Source organism: Calypte anna, chromosome 2, assembly GCF_003957555.1.
Source record: "Calypte anna isolate BGI_N300 chromosome 2, bCalAnn1_v1.p, whole genome shotgun sequence".
NCBI classification, from domain to species: domain Eukaryota; kingdom Metazoa; phylum Chordata; class Aves; order Apodiformes; family Trochilidae; genus Calypte; species Calypte anna.
Window position 1 is genome coordinate 127,167,729 of NC_044245.1, and position 14,518 is coordinate 127,182,246.

General features: G+C 41.5%; 1 protein-coding gene across 1 annotated transcript in view; it reads right to left on the reverse strand.

Annotated features, from left to right (window-relative positions):
* The window catches only part of TRIQK (triple QxxK/R motif containing), a 59,566-nt gene extending 48,621 nt beyond the window's left edge, over nucleotides 1-10,945 (reverse strand). The window contains exon 1 of the mRNA XM_030445634.1: nucleotides 10,901-10,945. The gene's annotated coding sequence lies outside the window, so the exon portion shown is untranslated. The remainder of the gene's footprint in view (nucleotides 1-10,900) is intronic.
* Between the last annotated feature and the right edge of the window lie 3,573 nt (nucleotides 10,946-14,518).

Consider the following 14,518-nt stretch of genomic DNA (forward strand, 5'->3'; position numbering starts at 1 on the left):
TGTCCTTCTGTTACATATTTCACTGGATGGGATACAATATCCCATCACATATGACTTCAAGTAACAGTAATTGCTAAAACTGGTCACTAGGTTTATAGCTTAACTATTTCCTCCCTTCTTACCTTGGGCGAGCATTCAAAAGTTAAAAACAGGCTACAAATAACATCAGCAAATAACACTTCAGTACACATAGACCTAATTGTAACATCTCAGCAAAACAGAGTTATTAGTTCCATTACAAAACCTGGTGTTTGAAAGGACTTAAAAGCTAATCTTTCCATCCAGTGCTCAGAATAAAGTGGGTACTTTTTCTTTCTCTGAGACTACTGCAGCTCAATAAGTATTAAATAGACTGATCTATGAATGAACAAAAATAGTTTTATGCCACTTTTGCAGTCTCACAGGTATTCAGGAAAGCAACTCAGCTTAAAGAAAAAAATAAATACTCCAGTCACCAGGCAAAAGAAACATTAAGTGTAATGAATTTCAATTTGGCCATTTTGGCATCTATGTTTTTTTTCCATTTTTCAATAGTGATTAAAGACAGGGTAACCTATTAAATCTTCCCCATACAGATCAGAAGATAAATCTGCCATAGCCATAGTCTTAATGCAACACATATTTTTGTCTATTTTTTTTTTTTAAATTATTTGAGGTGAAAACCAGTAGATATGCCAGTATATAACAGTGTTAAGATGTCAAATACCAGGTTCAGCCCTGCAGCACTTAAAAATTAGCTCAATAATCAGACTTAATAAACAGATCTATAAATGTTAGAAGCAGTATTTTCAAAATCAAGTCCTACTCTATCGACTTTGAAGAATTAGGCCATAGTTGGATGAAAACTTTAATAATGGCTTAAGTAACATCAGCTCAGTAGTTTCCAAAGTAGTTCAAAACAATAGGGCAGGCACACTCTGCAGATTACATCTTAATTGATCAAGATGTAGCTCTCTTGAAAACTACCTAGACATTCCATTAAAGGCAATGATTTTTAAAATAAAGAATAAAGTGATAGTGTACAAGATACCATCTCTTGAGAAGCCTTATGTTCTATTTGGGCAAAAAGGGAATACAAGATCACTGATATCCATCAAAAACCGGAATTGAACAAAAACCGAATTAAATGAGTGTATCAAAATCAGGCTAAGACCTTTGTATGTGCTAAAGGAAGAAAAACAAAAAAACAAAAAAACCACAAAAACCAAAACAAAACCCAAAACAAAACAAAAAACAAAACAACAACAACAAAAAACAAAAACAAAACAAAACAAACAGAAAAAAAAAAAACCCAAGGTTATGATAACCATTAGAAAATATGGTAAATTGTTCGTCTCACTATAAGGAAGAGGAGACAAGTACGGAGTGCAGCTGGGTAGAAACGACAGCAAAAAGAAATATCAGCAATTAGCAGTGAAGTACCAGTTGAAGTAGCAGAAAGTGATGTGAACATCTGAAGGTCCTGGATGAAATCATGTGTGCAAATGTCTGCCTCACTGCTTTTCACAGCTTAAGACCACAGGATGGGAGGGGACTGTGTAACGTTCCCATTACTCCTGAGCAGCATGTGTACATGTCACAAAGAAGATGGAATTTTGCTGGTTCATTGTCCAGTAGAATCCCTCCAAGGTATGGTATGAAGACTAACATACTGGAAAAAGTACAGCTTTGAATGTTTAAAGTCATGCAGCACATGTGAAATTCTAATTATTGTAAAAATAGAAATGAAATTCTAAATGTAACACTGTTTCATGGATTGCTGCTTTTGGAGACTACACATTTTTAAAATTCTGGGCTCTGATATGTGAAAGATTGCCTTTCTCTGACTTAAAAGATGCCTCTGATCATGAGATTCCTGTACCTCAGACTAGTTAGGAATGGAATAGTTATGAGACTTCTAAAAGATCACCTTGCATGCTTCTTCAGAAACCCTACTAGCCCAAGACAAGACAGCAGAGGACAGCCCACTCCTCCCACTCTAATTTCCTGGGTGCACATCTCTACCCAGTACAGGTTTGCACATGCCCTTGGCTAGAGTCAAAGGAGAATAATTGCTTCAGCACTTCCATAAAGTTTTATTTGAAAGAGAAGGATATACTGCCTGTAATCTACCTGGTAGGTTGCATACAACAAAAACAAACAAGCAACAAACCCAAACAACCTGCTAGAGCATACAGTAAATCTATCTCAGATCACTTCTCGTAAGAACAGGTTCAACACCTACATCACAAGAAACTGCAGGTTTGTTCTGCTCTGCTGCCTGGCCATTACTGTACCAAAAGATGTACAACCTTGTAACCAAGCTTAAGAAGTTTAAGGAGAGCTGGGTCATTTCTGAAAATTAATTAATCTGTTTCTGCTTTTAACTTCCAAACTACTCTATCCCACACACTCAGCTTCACAGCCAGTGCAGTTGTTTCCACACTGGGAAACACTCAAGGTGAGGTTGAAGAGTCTTCTGGACAATCTGCTCCAGCTGAAGTCCTCCCTGCTCACTGCAGGGCGTCAGGCTAGTTGGCCTCTAAAGGTGCCTTCCAACCCAAACCATTCTTCCCTACTGATTTTTTTTTTTAATGCGGTGAGTTAATGAAAATCTATACCTACAGAGTACAGGGGAAACATTTTTCCAGCTGTTCTCTTTTTCCAGCACTGACAGTCCTTCAGTCTCGTCTGAAAAGTTTGATCAGAGAGCTGCTGCCTTAAGCTTTTCTCTGCAAACACCATTCCCTCCCCTCAAAGGTCTCTGTGGTTCAGCACATATTCTATGGAGTCCTTCTATGGTCAGGATATGGAATTGAATTGAGTCTATACAATATACATTACTTGTGTGCAATAAATGACAGAATGCAAGTGCTTTGAATTCTTTACTCTGCATATATGGTTATGTTTTAGAAAGATACCCACATTTAGATCATAATTTCCATGGGTCTATATAAACATGCATGAAGATAAACAAGCCCTCTTCCCATGCAGAACTGGAAGAATTCATCCAGAAGCCTTGCTTTGTAAATCATTTCAGATGTATTTTACTGAAGCCATAAAGGATATTAGCAAGTGTGCTGGGACCGTTTGTTTTAAATTATTATGGTCTGTTTCTTTAGCAGAAGTTACTTATATTATTTAACCCCACTGGTGTACTTAAAATGAAAATAGTTTTAAGATTTTTTTAAATAGGCTTTGTTGCTATAATAATATTTTTTCCAGAGTACTCTATTTCTAGTTAGCTATACTCTATTTCTAGTTCTAGTTAGCAACAATTGAGCAATGCTTTAGTTACCTTTTCACACAAAATTACAGGAAGAGGTATTCATAAATTATATAGATTATGTAAAAAATTCCAAAGAAAGCAACATCCATCCTTGCTCTGACCCGTTCATGACTGCAGAATCAAAAACCTCCCAAAATATTAGCTGTTGCAATACCTTCTGGTTCTACTAAACAATACTTAAGTTTAAAGACACCAAGGTCTACATTTGAAAAAACACGTTACAGAAAGCTTTCCATGATGCATATATACAAGAAAAAAGAATTTATTTCTGTAATGGGAAGAAATGACAAATCCACAGAGGTGCAGCCTAGCCTTTCCCAGGACACCCAACACTGTATGTAGCAGGGCCTCTGCAGGAGCCAAGTGGTGTAGCAAACCAATAGAACTTGCTGAGGTCAATAATGGGAGAGGTAAGGAGGTACCTGGTCAGAAACATCACAGCAAGCCTGAACTTACTCTCAAGCCCACTTGAAAGTCATACTATTGAGGGTAATACTATTAATAGAAGTAAGTTTATGTCCTCCAGGACCTTTATCATTTTCAGATTTTGCAGGACATGTTTTTTGTAGGGATTAGAACTAGATGTAACATTCCAGCAGTGATCTTATTAAAAGGTTCTAAACAGCCCTCTTGCCCCCCCCACCCCCCAGCAGCACCAGCCTTTCTTGCCACTGCCCTGCACTTGAACCCCTTTTGGCTACAGGCTCTTCTGTAGTGAGACAGGACCAGGTGCCCTGAGTTATTGATGAGTGGGTGTGGGTTCACCTGTGTCTGGCCTCCCTCCTGAGCATGTGCAGGAGCAGGGGGCCAATAAGAGAGCAGCTGACACCCACGGAGAGAGCACTCACTCTTCAGTGAGGATTGAGAAGCCCACAGCTCGAGGAGCCCCAGGAGCAGGCAAGAAGGGGTAGATCCCAGAGCCCCAGGAACAGCCCTAGGACATCGTCCAGGAATGGGCTAAACCCCGAGGCCTCAGGATCAGCCCTAGGAGCAAGAAGGGCTCCTCCCGCCTCACTCTTCCTCAAAACCCCAAGCCTTCCCACAGTCAAGGCTTTACAAGATAAAATTTTCCATTTTGCACATACATCCAGCATTCCTTCTTCCTCAACACATTAACAGACTCATGATACCATGATCTCAGATACGCTTTAAACTTCATCCCTACTTCATCAATCACTGAACCACCCATAGTTTGTTGTAATTGCTTTCACGTTTACACACAGACAATTGACTACAACAGGAAAAAGCATCACACCCAACCAAAATGCTGGGGAAACTCCCCACAAGCACTCATCTGCTGACACTGGCCCCCAGCCATTACTTCTAAGTGCTGGCAGCTCTCCAGCTCTTTATCCATTTTATTGTTACTGTACAGTCCTAATTTTTTAATTAATTTTTGTTGAGTAACAGTAAATCAAGGACCTAATCAAATTCAAATATTAGCTATACAAATAGTGTACTTTCAATTTGACAGCCAAGACACAAAAACAAGTAATACACTGCTCCAGGTTAATGTTTTCTTTTGGCAAGGATGCAAGCAATACAAAACTGGACTACCAATGAAATAAAGGATGTAATCTTAACTGGAGGCAACATAATCATCTCCACACACAACAAATGCAACACTAAAACTGCCTACTGGACAATTTCAATGGCATGAAAGATCCTTCTATATGAAAGAAAGATCTATAGTTTATAATACAAGCTTTAGGCACTATCCCATTTAAGATTACACAAAAACATGAGGTGAGAACTTAGGTAGAGATGGTGACACAGTAAAGCCAAGTACTGAGATACCCTCCACACTGACTTGGTACAGCATGAAGTTGAAAACACAGGTAATTTAAAACAAAGTTTAAAACATGTTCAACTTTTCAGCTTGAAACTGCAGAGAAGTCTCATAAGCAAGCTCTGGGTATCTGAGAGACAACAACGTTACTGATCCTGGATGTTTAATCACCTTTCTGCCAGGGATGAGCAACCTGTAAGAAAGGGCAACGAGAGGTGTTACCTTCTGTCCCTGAGGCCCAGGACTCCACTCCCAGCCTACAGATCAGCTCAAATCACCCTTAAAGAAATGTGAGTTAAAGCGAGAGATGGAAACTCTGAGGTGCAGGTATTATTGGCTCTTCTGTACAGACTGCAACCTGAGGGGTGGGGAAATGGCAACCAGCTGGCAGCACCTTTAACGACAGCATCTAAGGCTTCCAGAGCACATCTGTCAGAGACATTCCTGAATAAATTTGAGCATAAGAGTTTGTAGAATTGAGAACTTAAAATGTAAAGATTACAATGAAAACACAATAGATAAAAGCACAAAAAGCTACAAAGGCTGATTGATAATGTAAATGTGAGAGGGAATTATCATGGGTAAACTTAACCTTTTCTTCATTTATACCATACAGCACAGCCTGAGAGAAAACAACTGAAACATTGAAATCTACTACATTTCCAGCCCAATCTGTTTCCCCGCTATAAAAAACAGCTTATAACATAAAGGTTATTTTGTTCCATTATTTATTTCAGTGTAAATAAATTTGGCTTTCAGGGTAGAGGCAAAGAACTGCGGGTAATGTAACCCCATCTTTTGGTATTTTTGTCTTATTTAAGAATAGAAATAACACCATTAGTAGCTAACGACAAACATGTACAAAACAGTGTGCCTCAGTCTGCCTGCTGGATTTTAACTTTCCAGCACCATTCTCAACATCACCCTAGTGCTGTTCTCTCTCATACTTGCCCTTTCTGGAATAAGTGACTTCTCCACCATGAGCTACTGCTGTCAGAACACTCATCCTCCATTTACTCAATTCACGAGCTCTGCATCCCTTCCTAGATTTCTATTTCAGCCTTCCTCTCCTGACTATCTTCCATGCTACTTATGCTGCTATTGGGTTTACATTGGCCAATTCATCACAAAGTGTCTTTCCAATTCTATCTTGTTTTTGATGGTGAAGCTTAATGGATGGAGGACAATGCCAAGAACAATCACAACACATGAATAAATTGTATTTTGTTGATGTATGAACTATCACACTTGACATACTAAAAAGTCCTGGGACACAATAAAGTGTATTGTGTAAAGCTCCACTGTATCATTGCAATATGTGATTAGGGAGACAAAACTGAACTTAAAATTGCTAACACTGATGGCTTAGCTTTGCTGCAAAAAAACACAGAAGAAACTGGAAACAAAGGGATTAGCACTGTCCATGTCAAGAATGCCTGGAGTGTTTACTCAGCCCACTGAATTACAGGTGTATCTATGCACAGCTAGTGATATAAAATCACCTGGGGTGCCTTGACATTTCCCTGTGACCTTCAAGCATAGTTCTAATGAATAAAAACATATCAGAAACCTTAGGCTGTTGTGCTAATGCAGTTTTAATATCCCAATCTACAAGTCCTACTTGAAAAAACACATGCAAGTTCTTTTTTTTCTTCTGTAGCAGTACCATTGACCATGTCTGTCATTATGTAAAACAGAGTTCCCTCTTAAATGGCAACTTAGTTCTTCTGGAACCATCTTTCCTTATCTCCTTTCCAAAGGGAAGAAAGATCTTACTGGCTTATTCTATGTGTCAAAAAATACTTCAAAACTAAAACTTATTATTAAAGTGCTGTAACATAAATTGTGTTTCTTCATCTCCTCTACCAATGACACCAAGATGTTTATGTTGTGCATAATGCTACAATGATATATGAGATCATCAGCATGGTAACTAAAAACAGTTTCACTGTGCCTGTGATTGATAAACTATGGAAGTATTAAAACATTAAAAATGTTAATCTTTGTAATAATCTCCTGAAAAGTTTTTATATTAATTTAAACCATCGATCATTTTAATATTTAATCATTGCAGACTTCATTTGAAATGAGAATAGCCATTCACTGAAAAGCACTTCATTTTTTATATTAAAAAATGATCAGCTTGTATATATTCTGTAAATCTCTTTACATTTTTTCCTCAATAAGTAAACCTTCAAGCAAATGAGAGAATCTACCAGAGCAGAAAAATTTAAAAGAAAATTTGTGTCAGACAACATAAGTTTTAGAAGCCCTGTTTCCCAGGAGTAACTGTGCATTACAACAGCATTATCATAAGAGGGACAGAGGGTTGAGGAAGACTGTAAAAGAAAATCATTAGCTTCTTTGTCTGTACCTCACAACCATCTATGCTTAGTTCTCTTTATGTACCTTATAACACACAACCATTTACTTAGGAAGAGTAATTACTTAATAGAGTGACTCGAATCTCTTACTATGTAATCCCATCTTGTAACATTAGCCTTCTTTAGCAACATATAAAGACTTTCCAAAGTATCTGATCCTTCTCTGTAATTCAGTTTCTTGCTTAATGACAAATTTACATTAATGTGGAAATATCTCAACAAAACCAAAACAAAGACCTTCCTAGTTATAAGAATCTCACAGAAACTCCAAAATTCTAATTGTGATTAATTATGAATAATCTTGTCAGTGTCTGGCTTCTTTTGGAAGATTTTAAAACTTAACTAGCAAACAAATTAATTCATGGTAGTGACAAAAAAAATTGCAAAAAAATCCAAGGGAAATGTCTTCACTACACCACAAAAAAGCCCTCTCATCTTGTTTGCTATGTGGAGTCTACTCAAACTGGATGTTTCCTGGAGGTATTGCCATAAAGTACATTTATCTTAAGTTGTCCTTTTAAGACTGACCTACAGGATTTGGCTGGGATATTTCAACAAAGCAAATCCTACATATACACTGGGCAATATTACAGATTAAAATATTACCTTATATGACTAGTCTTTGTTCTGTGTTTGTGAACATTAACTAGTCAAATAATTTTTCCCTGTCTGCTATAAAAATTGCACACAAATTGGCCTTCTTTTCTGAAGAGGCTGCAGAGTATAATGATGAGAATTACGAAAAAGTCAGTGAGCTGGCAGAAGAGGGTACAGAATCCTCTGATACATATGAACTTATGCTGTACAGTTCAAGATTATGAAAATAAAGACAAAGTAATAAAGAGATGTCTTCTTGATTTTACAAATACAAGTACGTATCTTGTTGCATATTACCTTTTGCTAAAGTCTCTTTATCAGGAAAATTCTATGGAAAAATCCTGCTCATTCAATGTGATGCCACAATAGAATTCAGGAACTCAGGTGCTTGCATCTGAAATGGAAGAGACAGTCTTGTTTCTGTGGACTTTAACAGACACACATATATGTGTTTGTATGTATATTGATATAAGATTTTAAAAAGTTAATCATAACACTAGTTATACCAATACTAAGAGAAAGTTCTGTTCCAGTAATTTGATTTAAAAAGATCTGTCACAGAATCATCAGACTTGGAAGGGGCCTCTAGAGAGCATGTAATCAAACTCTCCCACTAAAGCAGGATCACCTAGAGCATATTGCACAGGACTGCATCCAGGCAGGTTTTGATTTTCTCTAGAGAAAGGTACCCCACAACCTCCCTGGGCAGCCTATTCCACTGCCTTGTCACCCCCACAGTAAAGAATTTTTTTCTTAACTGGAACTTCCTATGTTTCAAAACCTAGATATTTGTCACATATTTGTGTTGAACCAATGTGGTGTTTTCTACAGTGCTTTTGCATATACATAATATTGTTTTAGACAGACTAGGAAGTGTATAACACTGCTGTAATCTCTACTTGGTTAAATTAATATATTAAATTTACAGAACCACAGGATCATTAATGTTGGAACGGACCACTAATGGTCATCTACTCTACTGCTGCTCAAACAGGTTCAGCTAGATTATACACAACTTAAATTATAAAAAGGATTCACATATTGAAGCAAGAACAAGAAAACATGAGCACTTGCACTTTCCTAAAAAAAGGTGTCAGCTGTTTGTATTGGTGTGTTTCATTTATTTTCAAGTCCACACTTCTTGTCTTCTCTATACTCTACACTTACAGTACAGATCTGAAGTAGGCTTACATCTTCCTGGCTTACATGAAGACAGAAAGTAAGTCACAGGAGGGAAAATTGTACTTATTCACAATTAAACATAATCATGGCAACAAAGGCATCTGCCAATTTCCTCAGTGAGTACACAAGCCATTTTCTGAACAACAAAGTTTATCCCTACCCTCTTTTGTACCAAGAGGTGAAATGATTCCGCCAAGGAAGACACACCAAATAGCACTACTTAAGAAATGGTTTCATTTTCCCCATAGTCACAGATTTTTGTGTATCCCTTAAACACAACTTTCTGCAGCTTTTGACTTTGAAATTCACACATCAGTGGCTGGAAGAAAGTTAACATGACTCTAGCAACAGGCACCTTTTCAGTCTGATTAGCTCTTCAGGAATGAGCCTGGTCCTCAGCATCAAAGCACTCAAACCCTGGATGACATGTAATTGAATTACTGCGTGACTGTGTGCCCTGTACCCACAGACCAGGTTTACCATAATCTCTTTCCAAGTGGCTTTCTGGTACTGTGCTCTGTCCTATTAACTATGTAGGCTGGCATAAGGCACAGCAGTCTGAGGGAAGCATGAATACACTGGCAGAAATCCCTGCCAGCATTTCACTATTTGAAACGTTGTGCCTCCCATATTTCTGTCCAGGGTTCTCTGAATGTATGCGTGACCACCACACTCTGCAGAAAACACAAGGGACTCTAATGTACCCGGAACACCTCACACCTGCAAGGTAAACAGAGCCAGCTCAGCGAGCCCGGCTCCGACCAGATTTACTGCCTGTGCACAGGTGGCAGACCGCATACAGCCCCGTTACACACCGCATCGGCAGCACCTCCCACACCTCCTGGTCTCAGTGGATCTGGGGGTGTCAGCCGGAGCGCCTGGGAACACACAGAGCGCTCTGTCCCCTTCCCAGACAGCAGGAAGCCTCACGTAGGCGGCGTCACAGCCACACCGCGCTGCCACACGGGCGGCATACGAGGAGCTGCGGTAAAGTTGCGGGGTGTCGGCGGCACCGTAGGCTCCTGTCAGCGCAGCCCGCCTGACAGCCCCCCGGGCCAGGCTGGAGCATAGCCCACGCCGACGAGACCTCCCGGTTCGGGGCTCCTTTCCCTGCAAATGGGCCAATCGCAGCCTGATGAGGGACCCAGCCAGGCGCCGCCAGCGGGAACGGGGAAAACAGGCCAGACAGACGAGAAGGGCTCGGGGCTGCGTGAGACAGTACCGCCAGCCCTGCCCCCCTGAGAGGTGCCGCCCGCTCTCGCCGCCTGGGCACAAGCGCTCTCCCCCAGAAAGCGGGAGCTGCCGAGAGGCGGCTTATCACGCCCACACCCAAAATGGCCGCGGCTGCTGCGGGCGCTGACCCCTCCCGGACCCTCAGCCCAGGTTCCGAGGGCGGCACCCGGGGGCCCGCGGCGCCGCCCCGATTGGCAGCGCGCTCCGGCCAATCGCGGAGGCGAGCGCTTCCCGCCGGCCAATGGCAGGAGGCCCGCGGCGGACAGCGGGACGGCCGAGGGCGCCGCCGCTGCGGCCGCTCCCTGCCCGCAGGCCAATGGCGGCGCCGCAGGAGCGGCGGTCGGCGCGCCCCGAGGGGGGGCGGTTGCCGTGGCAACCGCAGGCCCGGCGGTGCCGGCCGGCCCTGGTACCTTGGCCCCTCGCCCACCCCGGGAAGCGGCGCGGTACCTCGGGCCGAGCGGCAGAGCTCCGCCTCCTCCCTCCTCTCTCGGCGGGGCGACTTCCTGTGCTGGCGGGGCTGCCACCGCCTCCTGCCCGGGCGCCCCCGCCGCCCCGCCTCCTGTTCCCGCCCGCCCCGCGGGGCAGCGGCCTGCGTGGGGCTGGGGGGGTGAGCCGGCGGGGACCGGGACCTTGCAGGGGTTCTGAACCTGTAGGCGTGTAGACTGTCCCCGTCCTGCGGCACCTGTGGCGGAGGGAGCTGTGCCGGGCCCCCGCCCTCCCTTCGTGCCCAGCAGCTGTTCCCGCAGGTGTGTTGGGGAAGGGCGCTGCACCGGCCCGCCGGAGGTCAGCTGTGGCCTCTGCCCTCAGCACCTGTGTGCCTGCCGGGAGGTCGCCGTCCCTGGTGCCTCGCCGAGTTTTGGAGGAGGTTGAAAGTTAACTCGTGAAGTATTTCAGCATCCCCCCTTCACGCCCGTGGCTGTTTTACCGCACTCCTGCCTGCCTGCATCAGAAATGTTGCTGTAGACGTGCAGAGCAAAAAGCAATTAGCCACTTTCACAGCATCATTATCACCAGCCCGCTAAAGTGGGAATACACTTTTAAGGTCCTAGAAACGTAACACATGGGAAATTGTTAACCCCGTCAGGTACTTTCTTACCACCTTGAGATTATCGTAGCATCCTTTGCAACATAATTTATTTACTTTGGTGCAAGAAGCCACTGACTCGAAACAGCTTACTGATTAGTATGGCAAGTGCATGCTTCTCTTCCTGCAAAATGGCAGTTGATAACCAAGTGTAACACTCCGCTGTAAGGAAAGATACACACGCACACAAAAAAAGAGAAATATTTGCATTTGTTTACCTCTGCAGCTTAGAAAGTGAAAGCCACTCCCGGCTGAACTTTCCCATCTTTCTAGATGACGCGCATACAGAATGGAGAATGAGCCTACAGAAAAGTTGATAAATCAGTATCTATCTGGCATGCATACCACAAGACAGGGTTTTCTTCAGTCGTTTCTTTTGCAAGCTTAACAAATGGCTGAAATAAACCAGCTTTCTTAGAAATACAGCCTGTCCTGATATCGAGTGATAAAACACAATGTTTTTTTATACCTTTTCTGAAAAGAAATCTCCCTCTGAGGGTATTTAGCTGCTCTGGACATAGCAGCTGACTGGACATAAGGTTTTCTTCCCCAAAGGCACACCTACTGTGAGCATCACCTCTGATTTTTCTAACCTATCTGTGTTCAGAAGTTTCAACAATATATTATTTCATTCATACTTAAATGGTAAGCCGGGAATCATATGCGTGTCATATATTTTAATATTTTTTTATTCCTCTATTGTTTTAAGATGATTAACCAAATTCCAGATTATGCTCATGGATATTTGAATATAGTACTATGTGCAAAACAGCAATCACATTGAATTAGCTGTTACACATGTTTTTTTGACTGCATAATCCAAACCAAAATAAATAAACATGAAAGTATCAGTGTATCTGGTTACAGGATTTTGTGTTATCTGATTCTGTGGAGCTTGTCCTTGTGAGTCCTTGTTGCAAAATCCACTTAGTCCTACTTCAGCTTTACCTAATTTCACATCACCATAATATCCGTTTCACTACCAAGTTATTCTTCTAAGTAATAAACCTGTGTAGAGCAAGGAGGCTGTGAAGGGATCCAGCACAAGTCCTGTGAGGAAGGGCTGAGGGAGCTGGGGGTGTTCAGTCTGGAAAGGAGGAGGCTCAGGGGAGACATCACTCTCTACAACTGCCTGAAAGGAAGGTGTAGCCAGGGGCAGGTCGATCTCTTCTCCCAAGTAGGTACCTATTACACAAGAGAGCATGGATTTAAGCTCTGCCGGGGGAGGTTTAGGTTGGATATTAGGAAAAAATTCTTTACAGAGAGGGTGATCAGGCACTGGACTGGTCTGCCCAGGGAGGTGGTGGATTCTTCTTCCCTGGAGGTTTTTAAGAAGAGACTGAATGTGGCACTCAGTGCCATGATCTGGGAACCACAGTGGCAGTGGATTAAAGATTGGACTTGATGATCTCAGAGGTCCCTTCCAACCCAAATGATTCTGGGATTCTCTGTATGCCCAGAAGCCTGGATACAGACTCTGTAAAGAAGAAGTCATAAGGAATTACAACTTAATGAAAAGGAGGTCTACAACGATGTAGAAACAGTCATGATTTTTAGTTTCACTGCCTTTAATTTCTTCTTATTCAATTCTCATTTTATGGGGAAAATGTTTGTTTCCTTTTGGGAGGTGTCTTCAGCAGACTAAGCATGAATGTTGGGGGAATGGTCAGGGAGGCAGCTGATATTTAGATGATAGAAAGTACTACTGACAGCTATGCTATGTTTCGCAGGGCAAGAAGCAGCTTAGGTGTAGATGACCTGTCTTTTGTCCTAGGTATATATACACAATGAGTACAGTCAATACATAAATATAACTGAAATATGTATCAATCAGAGTGGAATAACCAGTACCTTTTATTGATCTTGCCACCCACATCAATTTGGTGCTATGTCCCGTGAGCAGATGAATTTAAAAATCCAAAAGTGTTTTTTAAATATACATGTTTTTATTATAACACACAAAAATTTGAAGAAAATATATCAGCTGCTGTTGTCAATGACTGTATTTCCCTAGTTTTTCTCTTAATTTTTGTTTCTTCATGAGTTCTTCACCTCCGTCTGACTATATGACAATAACACCTTTTGTCCCTTATTGTTCTCCTTCTGTGCAACAGTTTTTAGCTTTCTGATTCATAAAATTTTTCTCAGCATGTTAAGCCTACTGAAAATAGAGTTCCTTTCTTACATCTAGAGCTCCTAGAAATGGTTCCTGAGCTCTAAGCATTCAGTAGATAAGTGGCTGAAATATGATGCGCAGCATCCTTATTCCAAGTCAACAACACAGATTAAATTAACAGACAGAAAACTAACTCCCCAAAATCCATCAACTTGTCTACTGCCTAACATGATGTTTCTTCATGTATGTCTAACCAGCAGGTTAAGCTCAAAAGTGTGAAATAATGCTCTTTATTTTTATTTCATTCATTTTGTCACCATTATGGGTAACACTTTTGCTACATCTCACACAGGAATGTAGCCTGGATGTTTCAAATAAAACAGCTATTTAGTTGGTGGTGATATTCAGAGTATCATTAAATCTTTCCACTAATATGTCACTCCAGAACTTCTAAAAGGTACAGTATTCCCTGTCCATCCACAAACCTAAAACTCTATTTATGCCCCTGTCACTTCCAGCAATATCATTTCTGGTGGTTTTGACAGATACAGTCTTGCTCTGCTCATATCCAAACAGATCTGCTGCTGAAAGAAATAATCCCCTTAGCTCATCCCTTTTCCCTTGTCATTCCCCACTTTACATCTCTCCAGTGTCTCCCAACTCTGCTGGCTCTGCATGCACTTTGTTTTCATCTGGAAACCTTTTATTCCTATCCTGCCTTGTTTTTGCTTATCTTTGATGTGTTGCTTCTTGCCTCAGATTAATGTAGGACACTGGCTTCCACTATGCTTTTATTCACATTTTGGTTTTAACAAACCTTTAATAACCCCATGTTATGCTATTACTCTCAAATCCACTCAAAAAC